The sequence below is a fragment of the Rhododendron vialii genome, chromosome 3a (assembly GCF_030253575.1).
Source record: "Rhododendron vialii isolate Sample 1 chromosome 3a, ASM3025357v1".
Classification (NCBI taxonomy): domain Eukaryota; kingdom Viridiplantae; phylum Streptophyta; class Magnoliopsida; order Ericales; family Ericaceae; genus Rhododendron; species Rhododendron vialii.
In genome coordinates, this window is record NC_080559.1 from 4,823,433 (window position 1) to 4,836,174 (window position 12,742).

Below are 12,742 nucleotides of genomic sequence, written 5' to 3' on the forward strand. Positions count from 1 at the left end.
GGTAAGTGCGCCCCCTTTTCCGCATTCCATGAATGCGAAGCGGATAACCAACTTTACCCCATTTTCTTTTATGGGGTTCACCATCAAAACAGAGCACAATCGAACATTTAGGACGTACCCATAAAAAACTCCAAATCATCACATTCCCACATGCCCACATCTTTGTTGCTAATCCTAGATTGCAGGTTCCTCCTTCACGGCTTCCTCCAATGAAGCAGATCATGCAAGGAGAGCAATAGATGTGCCAATCCTCCTCGCTCGTCATGGACTAACAATGCAAGACACATTTTCCAGTTTCAATTTCGCTCCACTTTTTATCAAGACTCAACTATCAGATGATGATAGGGGTGTAACTTATCCCCGTATTTGTACCATTAATCTATTTATGCAAGTTTCCTTGAACCAAAATGAAAAAAAGGCATCATAGCTGATAAAAATACAGTTTCCACAACATAAAATTCTCACATCATTCAGATTGCACTGTGCCATTTTTTAAAATTGAAGACAAGCCAATCTGGAAACAAAGGATCGTGTCTTCCACAAAAAAGAAGCGCAAATTAATTTTACACAGTGCCTTACTTGGTCAATTATAGATTATAGAGATAGTGACTCCATGCAGCCAACAAACAAAGAATAAACACTTAAGAGTACCAGACCATAACATCATAACATCCCTCTGCCTTAGACTCGAAAAGCCAATGCCTCTATAAGGCTACAATCAATAAACGTGGCCACTAAGTAAATGGGATCATGGGATGGCCCCATGATCTGCAGTTGACACTCCCAACTACCCTAGGGTTGCGCTGGCACAACCACAAGCTGCCAGCACGCAGGAAAATGAAATTGTCTGGAGATAACTGCCAATAATTGCCCGATTCTGCTTGGAACACCTGTCCCTACCTGCCAACAACATGTGCAGAGTGCAATAACCGTCAATAACCGTTTTGCCTGATCCCAATCAAGGTTAGCTGGCCAATTTCGTGATCCAACCCAGCTCCAAATACTTAGCCGTTTTCTGATTGCATTGTCCCACAAGCTAGCTTCTCGTATAGCATCCATGCCCACTAATCATTGGGCCTTCACGTGCATCCCAGCAGCCACTTGCCTAATGGACCAATGCCGACACCAACCGACACCATTGGGTCACCTTGTCAAGACATGCCTACCTCATGCATTTGTCTCCACTTGGCTAGGGTGCAAGGTGCCACCGCTAACCAAGCTTAGTAGAGAGAGAGAGAGAGAGAGAGAGTTACCGAGGACACTAGGACCCCATGATCAGTGTAATATATAAAAAAAATAGGGCCGTTTGGACCACTGTCCACAACCTTTCCACTGCCGCCTGTAAGGGCAGTTTTGTTTCCAAGAATAGTAGCAAAGAAGTTGTTTATAGTGACATCACCCTCGGAATAATACTGTTCACGTACAAACCCAACAAATGAACAAGAAGGAAACAAAATTTCTTGATTTTAATACTGGGTTAGCGAAATAGCAGGAAACGAACCTTTGGCACTCCATCGTTTACATCTTCGCCATGTGGGCTGTTAATTTTGATTTTCTGCCTGGGGTTCTCTTCATTGAAAGCAACGTCATCGTACATGAAAACGACAATGTTTACATCTTTAAGCCCACCTTTCTTCAGGAGTTGATAGGCATGAGCCGCATGACAAAAATCGGCCTAAAAGCAAAAAAAAAAAAGAATCAACGTCAAGCAAACAGCAAATGCTCAACTCCTAGAGAATAAAGATGCAAGGGAGAAGTATCTTCACAATATGGCAGTAATCACAAGAAGAAACATGCAATGCTGGTATATGCTTCAAACTAAAGTACATGCACAAGCAAAACACAAAAACACAAAAGCCAAAAACCTAGTCACAAATCATTCTAATAAACCACAAAAATTCACCAAAAACACTGCACACATCGCAGGAACAGAGCAACAAACCAACATTCATCCAAATACACCCAAACAGCATGCAACTACAGGACGTAACTCACACGCAACAACACACGCAGAAAAAATACAAACAAAACTTGAACGAACAAAACGCAGAAACACACCCTTGACAAAAAACACGGGTTTTTTTGTCATTTCTTCTCCAATCCTCTCTTCTGTCTTGCATTTTGATTCTGTTAACGTAAGTTTTCCCTGATGAATCTCGTTACTGATTTTCCTGCACTCAATTCTGCGAATAATTCTGTAAACCCTAACTTGCGAAACCCTAATTCGTGATTGGATACGGCTAGTCCTTCTAATAAGGTCAATCTGATTGATCATTTGGAACGCATTACTGTTGAATCGTCTCTGCATGCTGAAATTGGTGCGCCTAAACCTGATGTTAAGGTGGTGGAGCAATCAAAATGGAGTTCGATTGTGTCTCAAAATTCTGGTGGTTCACGCATGAAGATGTCCTACTTTCCGCCTATGGTTAGCTAGGAAAAAACAGTTATGTACCTTCCTTCCCCCTTCTGTGGAAGCTAGAGGATGTGAGCAATGGGCTGACTGGGTGGTTGGGTATTTTTTGGATAAGAAGGTGCCCTACCTGGCGGTGAAGAACATAGTGACTCAGATTTGGAGGAAGTTTGGCATATATGAGGCACTCTCTAATGACAATGGTTTTTACTTCTTTAAGTTCTCTCAGGAGAATGCTATAAGGAAGGTTATTGAGTATGGGCCTAGGCTTATTGCTGGTAAACTCCTGATTCTTCAACAATGGAGGCCTCAGATGAGATTAGAGAAAGCACAATTGACTACCTTACCTATTTGGGTTCAATTTTCTGGTGTTCCACTTGAATTTTGGAATGAAGAGGGTTTGAGTCATATTGCAAGTGCAATTGGCAAACCCCTTTATGCTGATGAGTTGACGGAAAAGTGCAAACGACTGAATTTTGCCAAAATCTGTGTGGAAGTGGACGTTTCATCTGAGCTATTGACTACAGTGGAGGTGGTTAATTCTAGAGGGGAGAGTTTTGATATATCTATCAAATATCCATGGAAGCCATCTAACTGCTCCTTATGCAAAGTTTTTGCCTTTTTGATCTTTCAGATGGTGGATGCCCTAAAAGGGTTAGGGAGGCGGTGGTTGCTCCTCAGCCTCAACCTACTCAAAGTCCTGCTCTCACCACTGTTCCAACAAGAGTAGTTCCTTCTATGGTTCCTGTGGCTGCTGATTTGCAAGAGCAAAGCTCTGGTAAAACTAAATTGGGTAATAAGGGTCCAATGCCCTCTTAGTCACGGGTGGATTCTTCTCCTGTGGGTTCTGTGCCAGGTGGGTGTCCTAGTTCTGGGGGGAAGATCACAAGCCCGGACAGGAGGTCAGGCTCTCCTAGAAGGCATGTTCCCGCCTTGTCCACACTTAAAATTCGTGATGGGGCTGCTATTGATTTGGTGGTGAGTAAGTATGGTGGGGTTCAGAGAGTGAAGCCATCTTTGGAGGAGTGTCATTTGCCTGCTGGGGAGGATTTGGGTGACATTGGATTTATCTCCAGTCCTGCTGCTGTGCCTAATGGGTTATTGAAGAACCAGTTTTATCCACTGGCTCTTGCTGAAGATGAGCCTGTTACAGTTATGGACCCTGGCCCCTCTTCTAATGGGCTTTTGGGTGTTGTTGCTCCTCTTCTTGTGCATGAGATGGAGTTGGATTCTGTTGAGGATGATCCTGTGCTTCGCTCTTCCCCTGCCCCTAGGAAGGGTAGGGGTAGGAAGAAGGGTAATGGTGGTGGTGGAGTCAAACCCAGAGGTGCCAAATGACTATGATTATTAAGGGCCTCAATGATTCCTTGAAACAAAAGGAGGTATGTTCTTTTATTAAGGTGCATAAGTTGTCCCTTTTTGGTATTATTGAGACTAAAATTAGGTTGGAAAATCTTTCTAGTGCTACTTCTTGGTGTTTTCCTACCCATTGGCAATCTATTCACAATCTTTGTGACATGCCTACAGCTGCGATTATTGTGGGGTGGGATCCTCAGGATTGTTATTCCTGTTGAAACTTTGGCAAAACATAAGTGTTTCTCTGTTTCTGTGGTTTATGGGCTAAATCAGGCTAGTCAGAGGGTGAGATTGTGGAGGGATATGCATTTTTTGTTTCCTTTCTTGGCTCCTCTTCTTGGGTGCAATTAGGGGATTTTAATGTGGTTAGAAGACCTAATGAGCGACTCCAAGGGTTTGATATTAGAGCTTTCTTCTTACTTTAATTGCTGCCTTGGAGACATCAATATGCAAGAGATGCCTTCTAAAGGGTTGTGGTACACTTGGTCCAACAAGAAGGGTGGTGATGGTAGTAACAATAGTAGGTTGGATAGAGCTCTTATTAATGATGCTTGGCTTGATTTGTTCAGGGACTATGAGGTAGTGTGTCACTCTTCGAGCATATCTTGGTCTTGTAGTTTTATGAGTTAAGCTCTGCAGAGGAAGCTTATAAGAAACAGAAATCCAGAGTTAGTTGGTTGGCTTTGGGGGATAAGAATACCAGATTTTTCACCAGAAGATGAATGCTCAGAGATAGGAATACCATTCTTAGTTTGGTGACTAATCAAGGTGAGAGATTGGAGGATTCTGTGGCTATTGAGGCTGAAATTTCGGGCTATTATCAAAGACTTATTGGGACTAATTTTGCTAGGAAGAGAGATGGTGCTATTACAAAGAAGGTGCCTCAGCATATGAGGGAAGGGCTTATTTGCCAAGTGACTGATTATGAAATTTGGAACGTTCTGAAATCTATAAAGAGAGATATGATGGTTATAACTCTGCTTTCTTTCTAGATAATTTGGATGTGGTGAAGAATGATTTTTTGGCAGGTGTTCATTATTTTTTTGAATATAGTTTTATTCCGAAGGGTTGGAATGCCACTGCAATCACTTTGGTTCCTCAAAAAGTTGCTCCTATATCTGTTAAGGACTACAGACCTATTGCTTGCTGCAACACCATCTATAAATGTATCACCAAAATTCTTGCTAACAAATTGCAAGCTAGTCTTCCTTGTCTCATAAGCTCTTCTCAATCAGCTTTTATCAAAGGGAGGTCCATCGTTGATAATGTCCTTCTAATTGGTTAGGGGATATCATTTGGATCAAGGATCTCCTAGATGTGCCATTAAATTGGACATTATGAAGGCTTATGACACTGTGAATTGGGGTTTTCTGCTGGATGTTATGAGGTATATTGACTTTCTTGATCAATGTATTCACTAGATCGAGCTTTGCATTACTTCCCCTTTCTCCTCTATTGTTGTTAATGGGGAATTAAAAGGGTTTTTCCCTGGGAAAAGAGGTTTAAGGCAGGGAAATCCTATCTCCCCCTACTTATTCCTGTTGATCATGGAGGTTTTTTCAGGTTTCTTAAGGCTTAGAATTAGTCAAGGTGCCTTCTATTATCACACTAAATGTGCTTCCATTGGTTTATCCCACCTTTCTTTTCTTTTGCTAATGATATGTTTGTCCTCTATGGCGCTGAGGTGCATTCGTTTGAGCTTATTAATGAGGTTTTAAAAGATTTTTTCCATTTCTCTAGTCTTCAACCTAATTTGGGGAAGAATGCATGCTTCTTTGCAGCTGTGAGTTCTGATAGAAGGATAGCTCTTAGGCAGATTCTGGATATACCTAAAGTTGAGCTTCATGTTCAGTACTTGGGGATGGCCCTGATTTCTACTAAGTTGACATATGCTAATTGTGTTGTTCTCAAGGATAGAATGCTTAGAAGGATTCAATCCTGGTCTAATAAGTTGTTATCTTTTAAGGGTAGAGCTCAACTGATAAGCTCTGTTTTATTTAGTATCCAAGTTTATTAGGTCACAATCTTTATTTTGCCTATCAAGATTATGACAGATTGAGAGCATGCTTAGTGCACTCTTGTGGAATGATGTTGGGTTGCAATCTACTGGAGTGAAAGTCTTTTGGAGCTCAGTTTGTGCACCTAAAAAAGAGGGTGGGCTTGGTTTCGAAAGGCTCAAGGAATGGAACAGGGCTTCTATGCTTAGGCACTTATGGGCCCTTCGCAATAAGGAGGATATTCTGTGGGTGAAATGGATCCATTCCTATGTTATTAAAAACCAATGCATCTGGTACGTGCGCCTTCCCTCTAACTCTTCTTGGACTATGAGGAAGCTTTTTGGTCTTAGGCTAAGAAGCACGGATACGATACGATACAGATACGTGATTTTTCCAAAAGGTAGGATACGATACGTTGGGGATACGTTGAATATAAAATTTATATATATATATATATATATATATATAATTTTCATTCCTAAAATTCCATTAATGATTAAAGAGATGACAGACGTGAGAGAGATAATGAGAGAGAGAGAGAGAGAGAGAGAGAGAGAGAAAGACGAGATATATACATATATATACAGTAAAACAGCGAGAGAGATGAGAGGCGAGAAAGAAGAGAGAGACGAGAGACGGAGAGAGAGAGGAGAGAGAGGTACTGAGAGAGATGAGAGACAAAAGAGAGGAGATCACCTTCTTTCTTCCCGCCTTTTCTTCCTTTTTGAATTTATGGTCGTAAGGATATATAGCCCTAATTGCAGTTTAACCCATATGTTTTAAAAAATAACAAATTTACCCCCGCGTGTATCCAAAACGTATCCAAGCGTTTTCAAAACGTATCCGAGTGTATCCGAGATGTATCGGGATACCAAAAATTAATTCCAAAATCTGGATACTCTAGAAAATGTATCCGTATCCAATACGCATAGCGTACGTGATACGAAGGCCAAAATAGAGTATCAGTGCTTCATAAGTCTTAGGCAGATTGGTCAATCCTTCATTCAGTCAATCATTGGCAATGGTAAGTAAAGCTTTCTATGGCTGGATGATTGGCACACTCTTGGGTCTCTTTATCTTAAGTATGGTGATAGGGTGGCCTTTAATATGGGTAGATCTTTGAATGCCAAGGTCAGCTCCATTATCCATAATGGGGGGTGGCATTGGCCTAGAAGAAAGAATGTTGTGATTGCTGAAATTATTAATAACACTGCTGCTTCTCTTATTCATGCTGAAGCTAATGAGGACAGAGTGATTTGGACCCTTTCATCTTCTGGAATTTTCACTTCCAAATCTGCTTGGTCCGCAATTAGGACCAAGGTTCCCGAAGTTCCCTGGCATGCTATGGTGTGGCAAAAGGGCTTAGTTCCTCGGTGGACATTTATCTCAAGGGTAGCTATCTTGGGCAGACTTGCTACAAGGGATAGACTCAGGATTTGGGGTGTTACTCTCGATAGTGGATGTGTGCTTTGTGATGGGGGGTTTGAATCTCATAACCATTTGTTCTTTGATTGCTCGTTTGCTTTACTGGTGTGGAAAGAGGTTAAATCTCGGTGTGGTTATGCTCAGATTTTTTCTCTTCCTTGTCTTCTGAACTCACCTGGGGAGGCTCACACTGCCAAGGGGCCTCTTTCAAATAGTCTATGTATAAACTCTGTCTAGCTTCGGTTGGTTAATAAATATCTTGTTCAAAAAAAATTACGGGGGAATATTTTTTCGCCAAACATGTGGAGAACAACCTCAATCCCAAGACCCAAAAAACCGAGTAACAAACACACAACCCACTAAATCAGACCAGACAAAAGCACACATGCGCGAATATCAACCGCCAAAAACACAGATCGTTCCACCAAATTCTGATTGTTCATCACCAAACCACGGGAAGCACAATTCCGCAAGCGCATCAATCCATGCCAACATGAGCGAAACAACAGCGGAGAACATAAATTTTAAAAAGCTCAAAAATCAGACAAAACCCCATGAACCGAAGAAAAAAACGTTGATAAAATCGGCGGACGGACGGACGAACTCACCCGATGAGCAGCGCACAAATCTCAGATCGGAGTAACAAGATCCCGTACAAAGTACTTCCACTGCAAATCTCAGATCGACATGGTTGCATAGGGAAAAGTGTGCCACAACAACGTGGCGCCATCAGCAACCCTAACCTAAAAAGACCCAATTGCCCATCAACCCACAAACGACCCACTCCAATTAAAGGGAAAAATCTAAAAAATAGGACCAAATTTGGCAAGCGATCAAATAATTTCTCCGCGCGGATCAAAAAATAAAAATAATTTCTCCGCAACATTCTTTTACTTTTAAGTTGAGGACTAGTTCCAAAATGGATTTTTGACATAAAATTTAGGTAAAATTCACAAAAAAAAAAAAATCTCTCCAATCTTTGACCCAAACCCTTTCCCATTTTGGATTTTATCCACTTTCCATAAATTTAAGACAACCCAAGTCTCTCCCCAATTTTTTCCCCAATATTCCAATGGCTCTTTTCTCTTTTTGACGACTCCTTCCGTGTCATTTCTGAGAGCATGGCGTTGGCTTTCTCAAGCTTGGATACCTCTCTCTCTCTCCTTGGATGTCTAAATGCTAAAATCTCGACGATCTCTCCCTATACTCTTTGGAAGAATCCTGAAGCTATTTGCGGAATAAGAACAGCGTCGTTGAGGTGATATGCGTGCTACCTTTTTGGCCGAAATCATTGGGGGAAACAAAAATGGAGGGAAATAGTCTTGAAAGCATAAAAAAAATATTTGGGTAAGAGATCATTTTGTCATTGGAGTGAATCTGACCCAAAATGGATTTTTACCCAAATTTGAGTCAAGGCTGGAGTTCTTACCTCCGAAAGGGACAATATACTCTCTTCCAATCTCAAAACGAACAAAGAAATAACCCTAAAAATTCAGCGTAACATTAAAAATTAGCACGAACATAGCAAACAAAAATGTAACTAATGGTCACATAAACGCAAGGAATTAGGAAACCCTAGGCTGAAAAAGTTTTATAACCTAACCACAGAAAGATGGATGGGTCGCCATGACACACCAGCTTGGAACGGCAAATCAGAACCGGAGCGGGAAAGCGTGAGAGAGGGAGAGATTGACCGCTGGAAGAAGTTTATGAAGAAATTGTATTGATGTCGAAGGCTCCTTCATATGTACGTATACATCTCGTTCGATGGCCCATCGAATTTGCCTCAGGTCTCGCATCTCTTCCTCTCCCTCTTTCTCTCTCTGATCTCCCTCTTTCCTGTGTATGTGCGCGCGCGTGTGCTCGAGGGAAAGAGAGAGAAGCGAACAGATTTTTGCAACAATGTGGCCGTAAAAGTTATCCACAACACAAGAAAGGCATGATGCCAAATAGACGGAATTGCCCCTCGTGGCAAAGGCAAAGGGCTGCCAATCGAGGGGCACAATTGAAAAAATCAAATCAATAATGGACGGTCGCTTCTCTCTTTTATTTGAAGGTATAAAAAATAATAAAATAATAAGGTGATGAAGAGATGAGGATAACTATGATGTAAGGACCCGTTTGATAAACGGATTGGAGGTTGGAATTGGATTACTAAGGTAATGATATTGATACTTTGTTTGATTTTCAAAATTGGTCCAGATTGGTAGTCCCATGGGATAAACAATCCGGCCCATAGGAGTATTAGCAATACCCCTTGGGACTTGGTATTTGTAGTTCAATACCAATTTCTTCTCGTTACCAATTTCTTCTATTAATTCAATCTCATCATCTAATCTCATCTCAAACAAACATGATATTAATTGTCACGCCCCATAACGCAAACGGCACCCAAAGTGGACCCAAGTCAGTGCGACCACGTGGCATTCCACACAGAAGACCAAACTACACCTCACAACCTGTCAGAAATAAACACCCAGCGAAAGACTTAATACCTTAACATAAAATGAATCAACGTATTGACCAATCAACCATGACATCGCACAACCAAGAAACAATATATGCATTATAGTACTTTAAAAATTTTATACTTCAACACATCCACACCGATGACTTACTTACAACTTGAATAAACCAACTTCTTCATCAACCACCTACAACAAACTCGATCATCCACAACGCCAAGGCTAACCTCAAATAGAACACCAGTCATCGACCAAAGTTAATTACAACCTATACAATTTAAAATCTTTAACTATCCTTAGCTACAACTCCATATAAATTAAGTTTTGCACCAGCTAAGACACTCCACAATAATGTAACCAAAATTCCACCTGACGCTAGCAAAACGCCTCAACACAATGACCGGTAGTGGACCCACTTTAAGGAACCTGCTACCTGACAGACCAAAAAGGAAAGTCAGAGTGTGTGAGATATAGAAATGCTCAACATAATACCACAATACCCGAAGAAAAATCAACCAGAATACACATCACCAATATAACTGAAATACTTGAATGTATACAACAATTATAACCAACATATTCACCCAATTGAGCAATAATAATAAATGCACAACAATATGAATGTAATCACATCACATGCAGTGACACGCCTGTCACATCCTATGTACCCAAAGTATTGTGTCCCGTACACTACATTCTCATTCACCGTTAATTAGATGGCATGGCCCATGACATGGTGTGACTCACTCCATAATCCTTAAGCGGGTACAATTAACACACCACAATATGCATATCAATAACTAAACCTCGGTTAGCATGATATACAACCTCCAACATACATATCATCATGCATGCATATCAACAGCTAAATCATCTGTTAGCATGTTATACACCCACCACTATTGCAACATCCCGTAAAAATAATCATATCAAAAGTTAATTACGATTAGTAAGATATACACTCACCATCACAACAATATCTCATAAAAGTTAATCACATCGAAAGCTAACTACGATTAGCAAGATATACACTCACCACCACAACAATATTTCATAAAAGATAACCATATCAAAAGCTAACTACGATTAGCAAGATATGTACTCACCACCACAACAATATTATATTGAAGAGAACCATGCATATCAAACACACTCACCTTTGTATCGACCGAGGTACACCAAACTTACGGTTTTGGAACCTCCCCAATTGACTAGCTTGTTACCTAAACACAAACTAACCATACCAGTTTATTGAACGCTTAAACGTTACCACCAACTCCTGAAAATAATCTATAACACTTACAATAGATTAACGATACTTAATGCATACAAGCATGCCCATCTTAAAGGTTTATAATTATCTCCAAACATGCGTAACGCTTAAACACCACATCACCCCTACATTTGGTTTGAAATCTACAACCAGCCTGTCGTATTCTGCCTATAACTTCTTATAGGGTTAAAACCAGATCATGAAACCACCACCATTAGAAAGTACACATCCGATACATGAATTTTGATATAAAATTTGTTAAAAAAGGAGTCCAAACAACAAAATTATACTCATTCGAAATTACACAACAACCTGTCCAAAATCACAGATTCTGCACATCTATCAACTTCAAATCAAAAACTGATATAACCTGCTACAAACTAAGCCACAATCCTCACATATTCTGAAAGACGTACAAGTCTAGTTTCAGAATCAACAACCCGTGTGATAACCCGATCCCCGAGCTAAAAGATATGATCATTTTTCCAAAATGTGTCAGTGCAGCAAATACAAAACTCAGCAGGGACACACCAACTTTTAAAATCCGCCAAACTTAGAATATGCATCTAATAAACCCCAAATTTGGTACACACCATTACCACACACTAACGTTCATCCTTGATTTTTCCCTGATTTTTCATAATGAATAAACCTAGTCAAAATCATCTTCAAACTCAGAAATTTTGTGCAGCGAAACACAATTTCCAGCAGAACAGTCTGTGTTCAAAAATTTATTAAAAATTGAATACTTAATACTTTTTAGTAATTCCAACGCCAAAATATCACCAACTTATCAATTTTTCAGACTCGTAAGGACCCATAATCAGTAGGATTGCTTAACTATAAAAAAATTAATAAAAGACACAGCTCTATAATCTGCCTGCTAAAAAATAGGATCTTAACCACAGTTAGATTTATGATTTTTATTTTTTTCTACACCTCTCAAAAAATTATGAAAATTTAACACCGTATGCTAGACACACTAATAAACCTTCAATAAAAATACCCGAAATTTAAAAGCTTTCTAGGTAACTTGAATAATTTCTTAAAGAACATACCAGAGTCTCTGACCTCCTCTTCTGCCGCCTCTCTCTCTCTCTCTCTCTCTCTCTCTCTCTACGTAGAAACAAGAAACGTATGGAGAAAGATAAATATCCCCAGGATATTTTGTTATATAAGGGCACAAGAGAATTTATTGCATGCAAACAGAATCACGTCTTAACTTATGCTCCAATCACAAATCACACACAGGATCCTCGCAAGTTTTATTATTTACGATTTAAACCCCTAAAACACATAGTTCAATTAAAAGTAATTGAAATACCGAAATATCCGGAACGGATATTACATTAATAATCTCATCATCTAATCTCATCTCAAATAAACATACTCATTATCAATCCCTCCTCATTACCAATCTAAATTCTAATCTTATTTCCTTACAAATCTCATCCATCTATCACTGTTATCAAACGGAGCCTAAGAGAATAAGTTCTGTCCGGTTAATCCGGACGGGGGCTGTCAGGACAGCTCCATGTGGGCCCCCTTCGTGCATTTTTAAAAAAAAATTGAACCGTGCATCTTATAGGACCCGCAAAATTATGTATCTATGAAAAAAATTAGCTTGTTCGGACATCGATAAGTATGTCAAAAGTTGAGTTTTTACATGAAAAAATGGACAACCATGAATAGTTTAACTTTAAAAATAGTTAATAGATCACGGTCGTCCCATTTTCTGTGTAAAAACTCATTTTTTGACATATCTATCGATATCCAGACAAGCTAATTTTTCGCGTATATATATTATTTTGCAAGC

At 39.9% G+C, this 12,742-nt stretch overlaps 1 long non-coding RNA gene across 3 annotated transcripts; it reads right to left on the bottom strand.

Moving 5' to 3' along the window:
• Nucleotides 1-408: 408 nt before the first annotated feature.
• On the bottom strand, nucleotides 409-9,080 carry LOC131319540 (uncharacterized). 3 transcript variants are annotated; one of them, XR_009197994.1, is made up of 2 exons: nucleotides 7,797-7,869; nucleotides 409-1,675 (listed from the first exon to the last, which is right to left on the bottom strand). It is a non-coding gene; the product is annotated as an uncharacterized LOC131319540 (long non-coding RNA). The 3 variants fall into 3 exon arrangements; XR_009197995.1 differs by lacking the exon at nucleotides 7,797-7,869 and adding an exon at nucleotides 8,792-9,080 and having other exon boundaries at nucleotides 1,300-1,675; XR_009197996.1 differs by lacking the exon at nucleotides 7,797-7,869 and adding an exon at nucleotides 8,787-9,080 and having other exon boundaries at nucleotides 1,300-1,675.
• Between the last annotated feature and the right edge of the window lie 3,662 nt (nucleotides 9,081-12,742).